The following is a 17057-nucleotide window of genomic DNA, read 5'->3' as shown; positions in this document are numbered from 1 at the left end:
CACCTCCGCTGTGAACAGTTATCATATGAATAGGACCCAAGTGTAAAGCTAGATTTAGTAGAAGTAAATGCAGTCTTCACCTGTTTCTTCCAGGGTCGATGTGAAAATGTGTTCAAATGAGAAAACGTGTACAAAACCTTGATAAACCACAAATTATTGTGTATGTTATCATTATTATTTTGATGTGTAGAGCTTAAGACTTGCGTATAGCTCAGATGGTAAAGAATCTTCCTGCAACGTAGGAGACCTGGGTTGGATCCCTGGTTAAGGAAGATCCCCTGGAGAATGAAACAGCAACTCACTCCAGTATTTTTGCTTGGAGAATTCCATGAACAGAGGAGGATACCGTCCATGGGGTCGCAAAGAGTTGGACATGATTAAGCGACTAATACACACAGTAATGGTGATAAGAGGAAGTGGTGATGGGGATGGGGTGTGTGTGTGTGTAGAATTGAAGGGTTTAATGGGTTCTTTGTTGAGCTTCTGGTCTATTTTTTTTCAGTCTTACCTGAATCATAACCTTTCCCACTCTCTTTGCCTTAGTTTTTCCTGGGTCGATAGGCCTCAGACCTGGTTGTCCACTCATGGCCCTCTTTAAGAAACACAAGTGTCACCTTCTAGAGATTTTCATTCAGTAGATCCATATGGACCCTGAGTATCTTTAATTATTATTATTGAGATATGATTAATGTGGGGCTTCCCTTGTAGCTCAGTCGGTAAAGAGTCTGCCTGCCGTGCAGGAGACCTGGGTTTGATTCCTGGGTCAGGCAGATCCCCTGGAGAAGGGAATGGCAAGCCACTACAGTATTCTTGCCAGGAGAACCCCATGGACAGAGGAGCCTGGCAGGCTGCAGTCCATGGGGTCGCAAGACTCAGACACAACTTAGTGACTAAACCACCACCATGGTTAAGGTACAATATTATGTTTCAGGTGTACTGCATAGTGATTCACAGTCTTTAAAGGTTACATTTTGTTTATAGTTACTACAAAATATTGGCTGTATTCCCTGTGTTGTATAATATATCCTTGTAGCTTATTTATTTTATACATAGTAGTTTGTACCTCATAATCTATTACTCCTATTTTGCTCATCCTCCTTTCCCACTCGTCACTGGTAATTACTAATTTGTTCTCTATATCTGTGAGTCTGTTTCTTTTTTGTTATATTCACTAGTTTGTTTTATTCTGAGTATCTTTTTCATTTTTCCTGGCCACACCACACATCTTGTGGGATTCTAGTTCCCCAGTCAGGGGTCAAACCTGGGCCCTTGGCAAGGAAAGTGCAGAGTCCTATCCACTGGGCCACCAGAGAATTCCCTGAGTATTTTTTTAAATAGACCCTTGAATGACTTTCACACACAACCAGGGTTAAGAGTCAGTTGTGTCACTCAGCCTCTAGGAAGAGTAGATCATCTCAGGTCTGTTTTCTTTTCCAGCAGTGCTTGCTCTAGATTCTTTCCTCCAGTGTCATGGCTTTAAAAAAAACCCACATTGGTGCGACGTTTCCCTTGAACTACAGGTTCCTTTTAATTCCAACTCACTTCAATATTGTCCTCAGACATTTGATAAATTGGTGTTTTGGCTCAACTTTTCCAAATAGAACTCTTCATTTTCTCCCATATCTGCTCCTCCCTGTATCTTCCTCATATCAAGATTTGGCCCTCACCCCCTTTACTCAGACCAAAAATACTGAATTAGATTTGACTTCTCTCTTTTCACATCCTACTTGCAATCCATCTGCCAATCCTGTAGCCCCTTCCTTGCTAACATATCCAGAATCCTACTATGTTTACCATCTCACCACCTCCAGGCATCTTCCTCTTTGATTTATCTTCTTCTGCTCCTGCCCTGTCTACTGTCTGTGCTCTACATAGCGACCAGGGTAATCTCCATAAAACTTAAATCAGATGACAACATTCTCCTGCTTGGAACCCTTGAATGGGTTACTTATCCCCGATCCTTTCCATGGACCACAAGACATCACGTGATCTGACCCCTGACTGCCTTCTCCTTGCCTACTCAGCTCCTGCCACGCTGGCCTCCTGGCCATTCTCCATGAGAGCCTTGACACGTGGTATTGTCTGTGCCGGTTGTTTTCCATTCAGTTTAATAGTTTATTCTCTTACACATAATCACATCTCCAGATAGATGTCACCCCTCAGTGGCCTTCCCTTTCTGCTCTTCTCTATTCCGTACCCTGTTTTGTTCATTGACATCTTACACAACTATTGGTTTATTTTCAGTATACCCACTGAAGGTAGGGACTACATGTTTTTTGTTTATTCCTACATCCCAGTGCCTGGGAGAATGCCTAGAAAAACAGTGGGCTGCAATAAGTACTTTTTGACCAGGTGAATGAGTACTCACCAGTCCTTCCTACAGGAAGGCCAAACCCGATTTTAGCCTTTGCTTTGTCTCTTTCACTTATCAACCAAGCCTTTGTCCCAGCCCTTAGCAAGGCCCCAGGGTTTTCTACAAGTCAGGAATTTCCCAAGGAAAAGATAAAATTGAGACCCAAAGGAAAAGAATATCTGCTGAGAAGTATATTTTTTCACATAGCTAATTCCATGATGCCTGGCAACTATTCTATGAGATGATATTGCTGTTTATATGAGCCTTTGAAGAGATCACACAGCTAAGGGAAGGAGCTGAGGTTTGAACCCAGGCATCTTAACTCATAGTTCAAAATGGGGAACAGGAAGTGTCTCTTGACTGCATTGGGATATAATGTATGGCTAGGTAGAGTGCAAAATTGTCTCCTCTTTGTTTTTATGTAAATGAGACTTTTTTTCTGGGAGAGAGTATTTTGGAAGTCTCACTATTTACCCTCCTAAAATGTCAATGTTCACTCTTGCCATCTCCTGCTTGACCACTTCCAATTTACCTTGATTCATGGACCTAATATTCTAGGTTCCTATGCAATATTGCTCTTTACAGCATCAGACTTCACTTCCATCACCACTCACATCAACAACTGGGTGTTGTTTTTGCTTTGGCTATGTCTCTTCATTCTTTCTGGAGTTATTTCTCCACTGATCTCCAGGAGCATATTGGATACCTACTGACCTGGGGAGTTCATCTTTCAGTGTCCTATCTTTTTGCCTTTTCTTACTGTTCATGGAGTTCTCAAGGCAAGAATACTGACGTGGTTTGCCATTCCCTTCTCCAGTGTACATGTTTTGTCAGAACTCTCCACTGTGACCCATCCGTCTTGGGTGGCCCTATATGGCATGGCTCATAGTTTCATTGAGTTAGACAAGGCTGTGGTCTGTGTGATCAGATTGGTTAGTTTTCCGTGATTGTGGTTTTCAGTCTGTCTGCCCTCTGATGGAGAAGGATAAGAGACTTATGGAAGCTTCCTGATAGGAGAGACTGAGGGGGAAGCTGGGTCTCGTTCTGATGGGCAAGGCCATGCTCAGTAAATCCTTAATCCAACTTTCTGGTGATGGGTGGGGCTGTGTTCCCTCCCTGTTATTTACCTGGGGCCAAACTATGGTGGAGGTAATGAAGATAATGGTGACTTCCTTCAAAGGGTCCCATGCATGCACTGCAACATTCAGTGCCCCCAACCCTGCAGCAGGTCACCACCAACCCACACCTCCACTGGAGACTCCTGCACCCTCACGGGCAAGTCTGGGTCAGTCTCTTATGGGGTGATTGCTCCTTTCTCCTGGGTCCTGGTGCATACAAGATTCTGTTTGTGCCCTCCAAGAGTCTGTTTCCCCAGTCCTGTGTAAGTTCTGGTGGTTCTGTGGCGGGGTTAATGGCGACCTCCTCTAAAAGGGGTTATGAAACACCCAGGTCTGCTGCACCCAGAGCCCCTGCCCCTGCCGCAGGCCACTGCTGACCTGCACCTCTGCAGGAGACACTCAAACACAGTTCTGTCTCAGTCTCTGTGGGGTCTCTGGGTCCTGATGCGCACAAGGTTTGTTTGAGCCCCCTTAGGCATCTCTGGCGGGTTGGCGTTTGATTCTAAATGTGATCTTCCCCTCCTGCCATATGTCCCTTTGCCCTTGGACATGGGGTATCTTCTCACAGGTGCTCCAGTGCCATGAGCTGCCACAATACTGCATAGGAAGCTGGAATGTTAGGTCCATGAATCAAGGCAAACTGGAAGCGGTCAAACAGGAGATGGCAAGAGTGAACATCGACATCTTAGGAATCTGTGAACTAAAATGGACTGGAATGGGTGAATTTTACTCAGATGGCCATTATATCTACTACTGTGGGCAAGAATCCCTTAGAAGAAATGGAGTAGCCATCACAGTCAACAAAAGAGTCTGAAATGCAGTACTTGGATGTGATCTCAAAAACGACAGAATGATCTGTTCATTTCCAAGGCAAACCATTCAATATCACGGTAATCCAAGTCTATGCCCCGACCAGTAATGCTGAAGAAGCTGAAGTTGAATGGTTCTATGAAGACCTACAAGGCCTTCTAGAACTAATACCCAAAAAAGATATCCTTTTCATCATAGGGGACTGGAATACAAAAGTTGGAAGTCAAGAAACACCTGGAATAACTGGCAAATTTATTGGCCTTGGAGTACAAAATGAAGCAGGTCAAAGAATAACTGAGTTTTGCCAAGGAATGCACTGGTCATAGCAAATACCCTCTTCCAACAACACAAGAGAAGACTTTAGATGTGGACATCACCAGATGGTCAATACCAAATCAGATTGATTATATTCTTTGCAGCCAAAGATGGAGAAGCTCTATACAGTAAACAAAAACAAAACCAAGAGCTGATTTTGGCTCAGATCATGAACTCCTTATTGCCAAATTCAGACTTAAATTGAAGAAAGGAGGGAAAACAACTAGACCATTCAGGTATGACCTAAATCAAATCCCTTACGATTATACAGTGGAAGTGACAAATAGATTCAAGGGATTAGATTGATAGACAGAGTGCCTGAAAAACTATGGATGGAGGTTTGTGACATTGTACAGAAGGCAGGGATCAAGACCATGCCCCAAAAAAAGAAATCCAAAAAGGCAAATGGTTGTCTGAGGAGGCCTTACAAATAGCTGTGAAAAGAAGAGAAGTGAAAGGCAAAAGAAAAAAGGAAAGATATACCCATTTGCATGCAGAGTTCCAAAGAATAGCAAGGAGAGATAAGAAAGCCTTCCTCAGTGATCAGTGCAAAGAAAGAGGAAAACAACAGAATGGGAAATACTAGAGATCTCTTCAAGAAAACTAGAGATAACAAGGGAAAATTTCATGCAAAGATGGGCTCAATAAAGGACAGAAATTGTATTGACCTAACAGAAACAGAAGATATTAAGAAGAGGTGGCAAGAATACACAGAAGAACTAAGCAAAAAAGACCTTCACAACCCAGATAATCACAATGGCATAATTATTCACCTAGAGCCAGAGGTCCTAGAATGCGAAGTCAAGTGGGCCTTAGGAAGCATTACTATGAACAAAGTTAGTGGAGGTGATAGAATTCCAGTTGAGCTATTTCAAATCCTAAAAGATGACGGTGTGAAAGTGCTGCACTCAGTATGCCAGCAAATTTGGGAAACTCAGCAGTGGCCACAGGGCTGGAAAGGGTCAGTTTTCATTCCAATCCCAAAGAAAGGCAATGCCAAAGAATGAACAAACTATTGCACAATTGTACTCATCTCACATGCTAGCAAAGTAATGCTCAAAATTCTCCAAGCCAGGTTTCAACAGTATGTGAACCATGAACTTCCAGATGTTCAAGCTGGATTTAGAAAAGGCAGAGGAACCACAGATCAAATTGCCAACATACGTTGGATAATTGAAAAAGCAAGAGTTCCAGAAAAACATCTATTTCTGCTTTATTGACTATGCCAAAGCCTTTGACTGTGTGGATCACAACAAACTGTGGAAAATTCTGAAAGAGATGAGAATACCAGATCACCTGACCTACCTCCTGAGAAATCTGTATGCAGGTCAGGAAGCAACAGTTAGAACTGAACATGGAACAACAGACTGGTTCCTAATTGGGAAAGGAGTATGTCAAGGCTGTATATTATCACCCTGGTTATTTAAATTATATGCAGAGTACATCATGAGAAATACTGGGCTGGATGAAGCACAAGCTGGAATCGAGATTGCTGGGAGAAATATCAATAACCTCAGATACGCAGATCACACCACCCTTATGGCAGAAACTGAAGAACTAAAGAACCTATTGATGAAAGTGAAAGAGCAGAGTGAAAAAGTTGACTTAAAACTCAACTTTCAGAAAACTAAGATCATGTCATCTGGTTCCATCACTTCATGGCAAAAAGATGGGAAAGCTATGGAAACAATGACAGACTTTATATTTGGGGCTCCAAAATTACTGCAGTTGATGACTTCAGCTATGAAATTAAAAGACGCTTGCTTCTTGGAAGAAGAGTTACGACCAACCTAGACAACATATTAAAAAGCAGAGACATTACTTTGTCAACAAAGGCCCATCTAGTCAAAGCTATGGTTTTTCCAGTAGCCATGTATGAATCTGAGATTTGGACTATAAAGCAAGCTGAGTACTAAAGAATTGATGCTTTTGAACTATGGTGTTTGAGGAGACTCTTGAGACTCCCTTGGACTGCAAGGAGATCCAACCAGTCCATTCTAAAGGAGATCAGTCCTGGGTGTTCATTGGAGGGACTGATGTTGAAGCTGAAACTTCAATACTTTGGCCACCAGATGCGGAGAGCTGACTCATTTGAAAAGACCCTGATGCTGGGAAATATTGAGGGCAGAAGAAGGGGACGACAGAGGATGAGATGGCTGGATGGCATCATCAACTCGATGAACATGAGTTTGGGTAAACTCTGGGAGTTGGTGATGGACAGGGAGGCCTGGCATACTGCAGTTCACGGGGTCGCAAAGAGTCAGACACGACTGAGCGACTGAACTGAACTGAAGAGGAAAGAAATAACATGTAATCATAGAGAACAACTGTTTTTTCTGAATTCTTACACTCCCCTGTTAAAGTACTTGTATTGGACTGCATTAAAAATAAGGTATACTTAGTTCACCTAGAGCCAGACATCCTGGAATGTGAAGTCAAGTGGGCCTTAGAAAGCATCACTACGAACAAACTAGTGGAGGTGATGGAATTCCAGTTGAGCTATTTCAAATCCTGAAAAAGGATGCTGTGAAAGTGCTGCACTCAATATGCCAACAAATTTGGAAAATTCAGCAGTGGCCACAGGACTGGAAAAGGTCAGTTTTCATTCCAATCCCAAAGAAAGGCAATCCCAAAGAATGCTCAAACTACCGCACAATTGCACTCATCTCATACACTAGTAAATTAATGCTCAAAATTCTCCAAATCAGGCTTCAGCAATATGTGAACCGAGAACTTCCAGATGTTCAAGCTGGTTTTAGAAAAGGCAGAGGAACCACAGATTAAATTGCCAATATCCGCTGGATCATCAAAAAAGCAAGAGTTCCAGAAAAACATCTATTTCTTCCTTATTGACTATGCCAAAGCCTTTGACTGTGTGGATCACAACAAACTGTGAGAAATTCTGAAAGAGATGGGAATACCAGACCACCTGACCTGCCTCTTGAGAAACCTGTATGCAGGTCAGGAAGCAACAGTTAGAACTGGACATGGAACAACAGACTGGTTCCCAATAGGAAAAGGAGTATGTCAAGGCTGTATATTGTCACCCTGCTTATTTAACTTATATGCAGAGTACATCATGAGAAACGCTGGGCTGGAAGAAGCACAAGCTGGAATTAAGATTGCCGGGAGAAATATCAATAACCTCAGATATGCAGGTAACACCCCCCGCCCCCCCCTTATGGCAGAAAGTGAAGAGGAATTAAGAATCCTCTTGATGAAAGTGAAAGAGGAGAGTGAAAAAGTTGGCTTAAAGCTTAACATTCAGAAAACTAAGATCATGGCATCTGGTCCCATTACCTCATGGGAAATACATGGGGAGACAGTGGAAAGTGTCAGACTTTATGTTTTTGTGCTCTAAAATCACTGCAGATGTTGATTGCAGCCATGAAATTAAAAGACGCTTACTCCTTGGAAGGAAAGTTATGACCAACCTAGATAGCATATTAAAAAGCAGAAACATTACTTTGCCAAGAAAGGTCTGCCTAGTCAAGGTTTTGGTTTTTCCAGTGGTCATGTATGGATGTGAGAGTTGGACTGTGAAGGCTGAGCGCTGAAAAATTGATGCTTTTGAACTGTGGTGTTGGAGAAGACTCTTGAGAGTCCCTTGAACTGCAAGGAGATCCAACCAGTCCATTCTGAAGGAGATCAGTCCTGGTGTTCATTGGAAGGACTGACGCTGAAGCTGAAACTCCAATACTTTGCTACCTCATGCAAAGAGTTGACTCATTGGAAAAGACCCTGATGATGGGAGGGATTGGGGGCAGGAGGAGAAGGGGACCACAGAGGATGAGATGGCTGGCGGCATCACTGACTTGATGGACATGAGTTTGAGTAAACTCCAGGAGTTTGTGATGGACAGGGGGGCCTGGCGTGCTGCGAGTCATGGAGTTGCAAAGAGTTGGACACGACTGAACGACTGAACTGAACTGAACTGAGTTTTTAGTAGGTTATTTTTTTGTGTTAGAACCAACTACACTGTTTTGAAACTACTATCTCCTTCCCCTGCCACCTCTTCTTATCCTTTGTAGCCTCTAAAAATTGAATAATTTCCAAGATACACACCTGTGCCTAAATATTAACTGTCTTGCACCCTGGAAGAGAAAGACAAATATGGCTTTACATAGTGCAACTGTATCTCTTTAAGAAAGAGACAGTCTGAGGATCTTACTCCTCGAAGAGGATTTTGGAAGTCTACTCCAATTCATAAATGACAACTGTCTTTTTCTTTTTTATTTGGAAGCTAATTACTTTACAATATTGTGGTGGTTTTTGCCATACATTCATATGAGCAACTGTCTTTTTCCTACTCAGAAAACTGTGGCTCATTATGATTAAATGATTTGTCTGAGACTGAGAAAGTAGCTTTGCCCATAATCCAACTCTACTGACTTCCAATTCAGGTCTTTCTACTTTATCCTAAGGTTAGTTGTAAAATTAAATGTATCCACAAGTAGCTTAACATAATGATGAAGGCTGGTTATTTTTTTAGAATTGGTTGGGACACTGGTTCTGCCACTTCATGTTTGACTTTGAGAAAACTACTGAGCCTGTTTTTTTAATCTTCAAACAACATATTTGGGTTCTAGGAACATGTTTATTACCTAACGTTATTTTTTATATAAAAATTAATATTTTCTTGTACAGACACATCTAAGACATTACTTGAAACAAATAGGACTAATTTTCATATGGCCATTTCCATAAGTGTTTTATTAATTTTAACAGATGTATATTCGGGGAAAATTACTATTTGCCAACTTTATTTTCAATGGTTATGGCACATCTGCTAAGGATCTTCAAAAGCAAACTGTGAAGACAAGGAGTGATTATCATATGGGATATTTCCTACCCAATGACTTCAGGATCCGGTAAACTATATACAATCTACTTTATCTTTATACTTTTAATTTAAAAAATCTCAGACAAGAGCCAAATTTCCTTGACTCAAATCTTTTCTGCAAAGAGGTAGCTTATTTATTTAAAAGTTCAGTTCAAGGAAGATCACTTTCTCTTTAACCAGCATTCAGTCTGCAGAGCCACTGTGGAATTACCAAAATGTTCCCAAGACTATAGCTAAGCTTAGGAAAGTTAAAACCAACCTTCCATTCATTACATAGGAAAAGCATGATCCATTGGACCTTAACTCCCTTATTAGTTCAATACACCCTTTCCATAAGGGAGGTCATGTAAGTCAACAAATGTAACAGGATGAGAATGTATCCACTGACTGACAGTCACAGAGAATGGTTAAAATGGAGTTTTTAAACTTAATCTGCTGCTTTTGCGCTGATAAATTATCATGTGAGGCACCTGAATGATCAAACAAAACTTAGACTAATGAATCCAAGGCTTTCCTAGACAACCACTGTCCTTTGTGAAAAAATTTTGGGGAAAAAAAAGTACAACAGAAAAATAAAGACAGAAGGAACAGAAAAAGAAATGTTATATTTTGGCTAATTCATGTTACAAACACCAGAATTAAAAAGGTACAAAATATAAAGAAGTACAGATTTTATTGGAAACTTAGGCTTAGGAGGAACAATAATAATACAGATATGTACAAACCTACTCTTGGGATTTTGTAAAATCTTTTAAAACAGTTGACAAAAATTCATTATGATAAAATACATAAAGTTATCAAAGAAATTACTTAAAAAAAAAAAGGTTATATTCTCAAGTCTTCAAGTAGGGTTGGAAACATAGTTTTACCATATAAAACATAAGTAGTCAAAAAGTAAAAATTAAAACATCTCTGAAAGAATATTTCCAAATGATATTTAAAAAATACACCTTAACACTCCGAAAGTATCTAAAGTGAAGGTAGACTTTAGAAACTTACTATGTTAATAAGCCTGAACTTTGTAGGACAGTATGCAAATTCCTATTGTCAGTGTTCATAAATAACAATGTTAAAAGTGAGTAGACAGGCCCCTCCCCATAACCAAGAATACTTACTGTATATAAACATAAGCTGGACTAACTGTCAAGAAATACAATTAACTGTGCACTGATATAAGAATGCAGATGACAGAACATTTTCATGTTTGGATGAACACAAAATGTCAAATTCTGGCAGAAGATGAAAATAAGGCTCACCTATTTAATCTATATAGTCCATTAGAGAAAAAATGAAAGAGAAGACTTGAGGCATAAATTAAGAGTGAATTTACAAGACAATAAAAAGCATTTAAATCATTTAGCTTTAAAACTCAAAATCATTAGACCCAGAGTCTACTGTTTTATTAAAAATATATATACACACACAGAGTAACATGTACAGTGCTTTGATTTACACAAACAGGAAAACACTGTGCAAAAAGAAAAATATTGAGAAGCATAAACATAATAAGATGTAAAAGGCAAAAATAACAGAATCCACAGGATGAAGCATCTACATAACGAATGTAATACAGAAATAATCCCAGGGTTGAGTTCTTCAGGATGAGCCTCAACCGTCTCTCAGTCCTATTTTAAAGGGCACCTCGCTGGCCAGGTTTTCTAGTGTGACAAGGCTTGGAAGAACAGCACAGCTGCAGCTGCTTTCACCTTCCAGTACCTGCCTAGTCTGCAGTTACTTCAAACATGGCTCAATCTACTGAAATGCGAGTATGACCAAAAGTATACATTTTCGTTGTGTATAATAACCTTTGGTGTATAATATAATATACAAATATTATTTTGTATAATATACAAATATTATATTGTATAATACAATATACAAATATATTATAATAACCAAAGGTGTATAACAACCTTTGGGGGTGTTCTCAACATGCCTGTTCAGAAATCTTGTTCTCCAAATTAAATAAAAACATGTATATGACTATAGTGATGTTATGATATGAGGCCATTTGATAAATCAACTAGGTCAGAATATTTTAAAAATCCAGAGCAGCAGGGAACAAAAATAAAGAAACTTGCTAAAAACCTTATAGCAGATTCTAAAATGCAGCCTACATTGAGTCTAACAGGGATGGTGCATCTACAAATGTGGCTAAAGTTCTCCTCAGATCTGAATCTCAAAAAGCAAGTTGAAAGTAATGAGGTAGATTCAGTAACAGATTAAAAGAAAAAGGCATTAAATTCCAGAAACAAGAGTTAAAGAATCACCTACAATGCAGCAAGAAAGCAAAGACCTTTTAGAATACCTTTTTAGAAACTATGAAAAATTAGTTAAATGAAACTGTAGTAACATTGTTGAGTAGAAAGTTTTCGAGAAAAGCAAAAGCCGAAATCATTAATTTGGGGAGGAGGGAAATTTGTTTTGGTAGTTAAGTTGCTTACCCTAAGACTAGAGACCAGATAATAAAAACTGTAAGAACAATGCTTCTCACTGGCAATTAACAATAACCATATTATATACCACATTCCTATTGTGATAAATTACTATAATGTCAAAGTCTGGTAAGACTATCTTGTCCACTGTCATCCCTCTATTTTAGAAGGATTAATGAACCAATTTTTGTTCACACATAGGCACACATACAAAAAAACGTTAAACTCAGTATGTCTCATCAGCTTCAGGTTGTCTTCAGCCTTCACACTCTTGACGTTCCATCCAGGAATGATGCGCGAGTTTAGGTTGGTTCTAGGATAGGCCCAGGGGCCTGGTTTGATCTGGGATCCCTGGGACCATACCTAGAACAAACCCAAACAAAACCAAACTCCTTGGGAGTGTTTTCAGCTCAGGCAGACTTCTGGCTTTTCACTCATATGGACCTCCAGGGCTGTACCAGAACCATAAGCCAGTCTTTAAGGGATGGGTGCAACATATCTGGAGCTTTCTGTATGTTGCCAGATGCTAAGTACAGGTTGGTGAAATAAAAGTGCAGAAAATACTTTGATTCAGCTAATACAGATTTCCATTTGAGCTAATATATTACAGATGTACTTGGGAAGGGAAAAAGAATAATGTAATTACTTGTAAAAGACATGTGTTAGTTTTTAAAATATGTTCAATGATAAAATAATTTGTAGGTAGCCGACCTTTAAGAAAATGCTAAAAAGTGAAAAATGTCAAGTCCAAAATAGTAAAATAATCTCTTATTTTGAGAAACTCTTAAAATATAAATGAGAGGAGAAATATACTTGTGCAACAGTATCTCACAGAATATACTCACTTTTAAAAATAGTGTATTCCAAAGTATACACAACTTAAATACTGTCCTATTGCAGTAAAATGTTTGATATGTACCAAATGAAATTAGTAAACAGAAATGAAACAAACTAATTTAATCACTCACAGGTTAAAATATATATTAAAATTTATAGCATTTAAAACGTATGTATTTTAATTAATCACACATTTTAGGATATCCATAAAAATCAACTCCTTATTCATGTTAAACTTTTGTATATGTGAATTCTGGAATCAATTCACCTTCTTTTTGATTTAGAGCAATTATACTAGGTAGAGTCACTTTCTTTTCACAACTACACTCAAAGAGAATTTTTCTCCTTGTATCACCAAACCAAGTTTGGCCTCATAACTATTTTGTAATGGCAGCTTCAACTTAAGACAGTGTTTTGGATCATTTTTTTGATGAATATTGCATCATACTTCCCTTCTAGTAGCATGAATAACTGAAAGCTGACTTTGAGGCATGGCCATAAAATCAGTGGATTGATTCTCTAATTACCGTGTAATTAGATGGCAGGATGAATCAACATATGGTTACTAAAACACAATCAGCCTGCTGGTAAAACCAAGTAGTTCAGTGCTAATCCCAGACAAGTATCCCTTTCCAGACAGGTTTGAATTTTACTTGCAAATATTATATAACATGCAAATCTAACATTTATTTTTCACAAGAAAAATAATCATGCTTGATTAATTAACACATAAAATTATAACTTAAACATGCAAAACAGAGAATGACAGTGGGAATTTAGTCATTCATGTATCTGTCAAGATCATTAGATCTAACACTTTCATGTTTGGCCAGCTTTTAATATACATTTAAATGAATAAAAATAAAGATATTATCTTAAAAATTTGTATAATCAAAGAATAATTTTCCTGTGTATAATTGCCTTGAGTCTAAAACCCTTATTACCATTCAGTTCTCCATAGTATCAATAACAAAAGTTTCCTTATTTTCCAGGGCTCAACCTACTTCGTGTTTTGAAAATAAGGATACATTTCTCTAAAAACAAAACCGACATAACAAAAACAACCCAGCCAAAGAAATTCTTGGCATAATGTGGTATCCAACTCAAATAGAAAGTACTATAGAAAAAGCTGATTTGATTAGACTGGTTTTAATCAGCACCAAAAATATTAGCAGTGTGAAATATATAGAAGGTAAAGTATGGAAACAAAATGGTTTCTTTGGTATACTAACTGCTCTTCTATTCTGAGAACAAGACTCTAATCTAGTACACTTTAAAGACAGCAATGAAATAGATAATAAGTTATAATTCATGTAGTTAGGTATACTCCAGTTTTTCAGGTTTTTACTGAGTCAGTTTACTCTTTGTATTTTTTATACATTATGATAGCTGTCTCAGTCAGCTGTTTTCCAAACCTGAAGCAGTCTAGAAAGAACATTATGAAGGTAGAGAAAGGCTATTGCTACAGGCACACTTCAGAGAGTAGTAATAGAGAAATCACAACTATTAGAAATCAAAGGCACAGCAGAATGGAGTTACTTAGTAAAGGGGCATATAGCTTTCAGTGCCTGAGTAGTTTATTACAGTAAAACTGTTGTTAGTAACAATCATTTTGAAAAAACAAAAATTTTTTCAATGCACTTCATATATTGCTTAAGAAGACAGCAATGCATAAAAAGATTTTCTTCAGTAATTATTCCAAAAATTTTAAAAGCTCTTTAGAGGTTTAAGCTCCACAGAAAACTGGGATATCTAGAATGACTCATTCCCCAAATATTCAGTTAGGCAGTTCTTACTAAATTAGCCATGCATGTTTAGTCTCAAACCAATAGTTCTAGAATATAAATCTTGGTGAACAGAGTTGAAGTCTACTTATGGTGCTCTAAGTTTTAAGTCTGCATACTATATTTGAACACTTAGCAAGAACAAAATATTTAACATTTTCCTAAAATATATATAGTGATTTATACAAAGATAGTCAAATTTTCTTTTATGGCTGAATTCATTAATGGAGAGTCCTAGAAACATCACCATATAAAAATTGAATTAATACTCTAAATGTATAGTAATCACATATTCAAACAAATACTTTTAGCAAATTCTTAGTAAAGAACTCAGAAGCAAACAAAAGTATGCTGAGCAGCCAAGCAGGTACCACAAAGTCCATGCACTTTACTGACAGAAAAGCCCCTTAAGCCGTGTTCAGTCTACTTACTCTTATTTTAGACACAATTCTAGCAAGCTTGGCAATCTGGTTTCTCAGTCCACAGCAGATTAGAAGCAGCAAGTTAGGGGCCTAGTGCGGGAAGCAGGCACACAAGACAGCAGCAAAAAGTGACAACTGATTATAAGAGAAGATAGAGAAACTGTGAAAAACAGACATGACTCAAAAAGCACAGCAATGCGAGGTCTTGTAGTAAAGGGGCATTCTATGGCTCAGCAGCCCCTAGGGGTGAATTTCTGTTTATCACCTCATGTTCTTAAAGATGACAAAGAAAATGCAGAGAAGCAGAAAGCATATTATAGAATATTTCTTATAAAACTGTTAAAAATTAATGATTGAATGGATTTGCCTCAGTTAACTGAAAAATTAAAATATGCCTTAGCATATGATATAGTCAATGATGATATAGATAAATTGTTACTGTACTTAAGATATTTTTCCTTCTAAAATATTTATAGTTTTTTTTTTCGGTTGCACCATGTGGCATGGGGGATCTTAGTTCCCCAGTGAAGGATCGAACCCATGGCCCCTGCAGTGGAAGCATGGAGTCCTAACCACTGAACCACCAGGGTGTTACTTGTAGCTCATTTGGTAATTCTCAGTGTGATTTGCATAACTGTCTTATAAATAGAATGGGAGGAATAAATCAATCTTTACATTTTTTCTGGTTATCCACTTTAGTTCAAATTACAAGCTATACTACAGCCTTCTGGTATTCAGCTCTTGTTTTGTTTGGATAGAGAAACAATATGCTTATGATTAAACCAGATCCATTGACCTTTTCTTCTCACATCATATTTAATAATTTATCAAAATATTTCATATTTTAAATTACTGATGATGTGTAAGTAAAAGCTAGTCATCAGAGTCAAATGACCTCTAGGGTTGCTTTTGATTAACACTCCAGGGACTTATAATTGTGTGAAATGTATCAGAACTTAATTCTTCTTATGCTTTAACATTAAAAACTTTACCATTTTTATTATGTGAATCAGAATATTACTATTTATTTTTCAAAAAAGTTGAGTTGAAAATTTTTTGACCTATTTTATTAACATATTTACTAACTGGTTACTAATATAAACAGGTCTTCTTTTCCAGCCTCAAAAGTTTTATTTTCTTTTTAACTATGTCTGAGAAGTCAGAAGTCACAAATATCATTTAGCAATTCAGAGAATTTGGGTTTTGCTAGAAAAACTCCTCATGATATTATTACTTCAGCTGCACTCATAGCTTTTCTTTTTTTTCTTTCACTCATAGCTTTTAAATGACAGAGATCTGGGATTTAAACTCAGGTCTGTCCTTCTATATTAAATCCTTAAAACCATATTCTTAAATTTCCATAGTAAGTTGCCTTAAGTGCATTTTTCCTGACTTTATCTTCAACAACTTCAGAAATTAAACTTGAGTCAACTGCATCAGTTTCTAATGAAATATATTCACATGCTGTTAAGTACAATTGATTTTAATGAGGACTTAACTTAGGAAGTCAATAAAAGAGACAACTTGTGAAAATAAGCAATGAACTGCCAATCCAAAGCCAGCAAGAGTCTGGCCCTAGATAGGCTAGATATGTAAACTTTCACTGAAGGCTTGGGGAAAAAAAGGATTTAAGATATGATAACTGTCACCAGATCATTTACTGCCATGACTTTCCTAACTGTAGGCAAAGGGCAAAAATCTTGTCTTTAAGAGTGACCTAAATGCCTCTTTTATGGAAACATTTATATTAAAAGCTCTCACGATATTACTCCTTACAAGAATTATTCTGTCAAAATACCACTGTTAAATTTGGAAAGCACAATTACAAGTTTTCCCCACAGAATATTTTCCCCAGAGGGTTTCTTTTGGACAGAGGATGACAGCTATAAAGCTAGTCACAAGCCTAATAAGAAAAATTGAAATGTTCTGAGAAAAGTAACAAAAATTATCTAGTTAAACACTGACTTATTTATTTCCTAAGGTATTCATGGCAAGAACAGTAAGGTCCTAGACAGAGTTGTTAGATTTTTACTGGGTATAAATATCACCCAGATCTTGTTCTGAAATGACCCCTAAGAATAATTGGGAGTATGGCCCCAAATCTGCATTTAAAAAAAAAATAAGACCTACAGTTTATTCT

The sequence above is a fragment of the Muntiacus reevesi genome, chromosome 4 (assembly GCF_963930625.1).
Source record: "Muntiacus reevesi chromosome 4, mMunRee1.1, whole genome shotgun sequence".
NCBI lineage: Eukaryota > Metazoa > Chordata > Mammalia > Artiodactyla > Cervidae > Muntiacus > Muntiacus reevesi.
The sequence above is the reverse complement of the archived record's forward strand: the minus strand, read 5'-3'. Positions refer to the sequence as shown.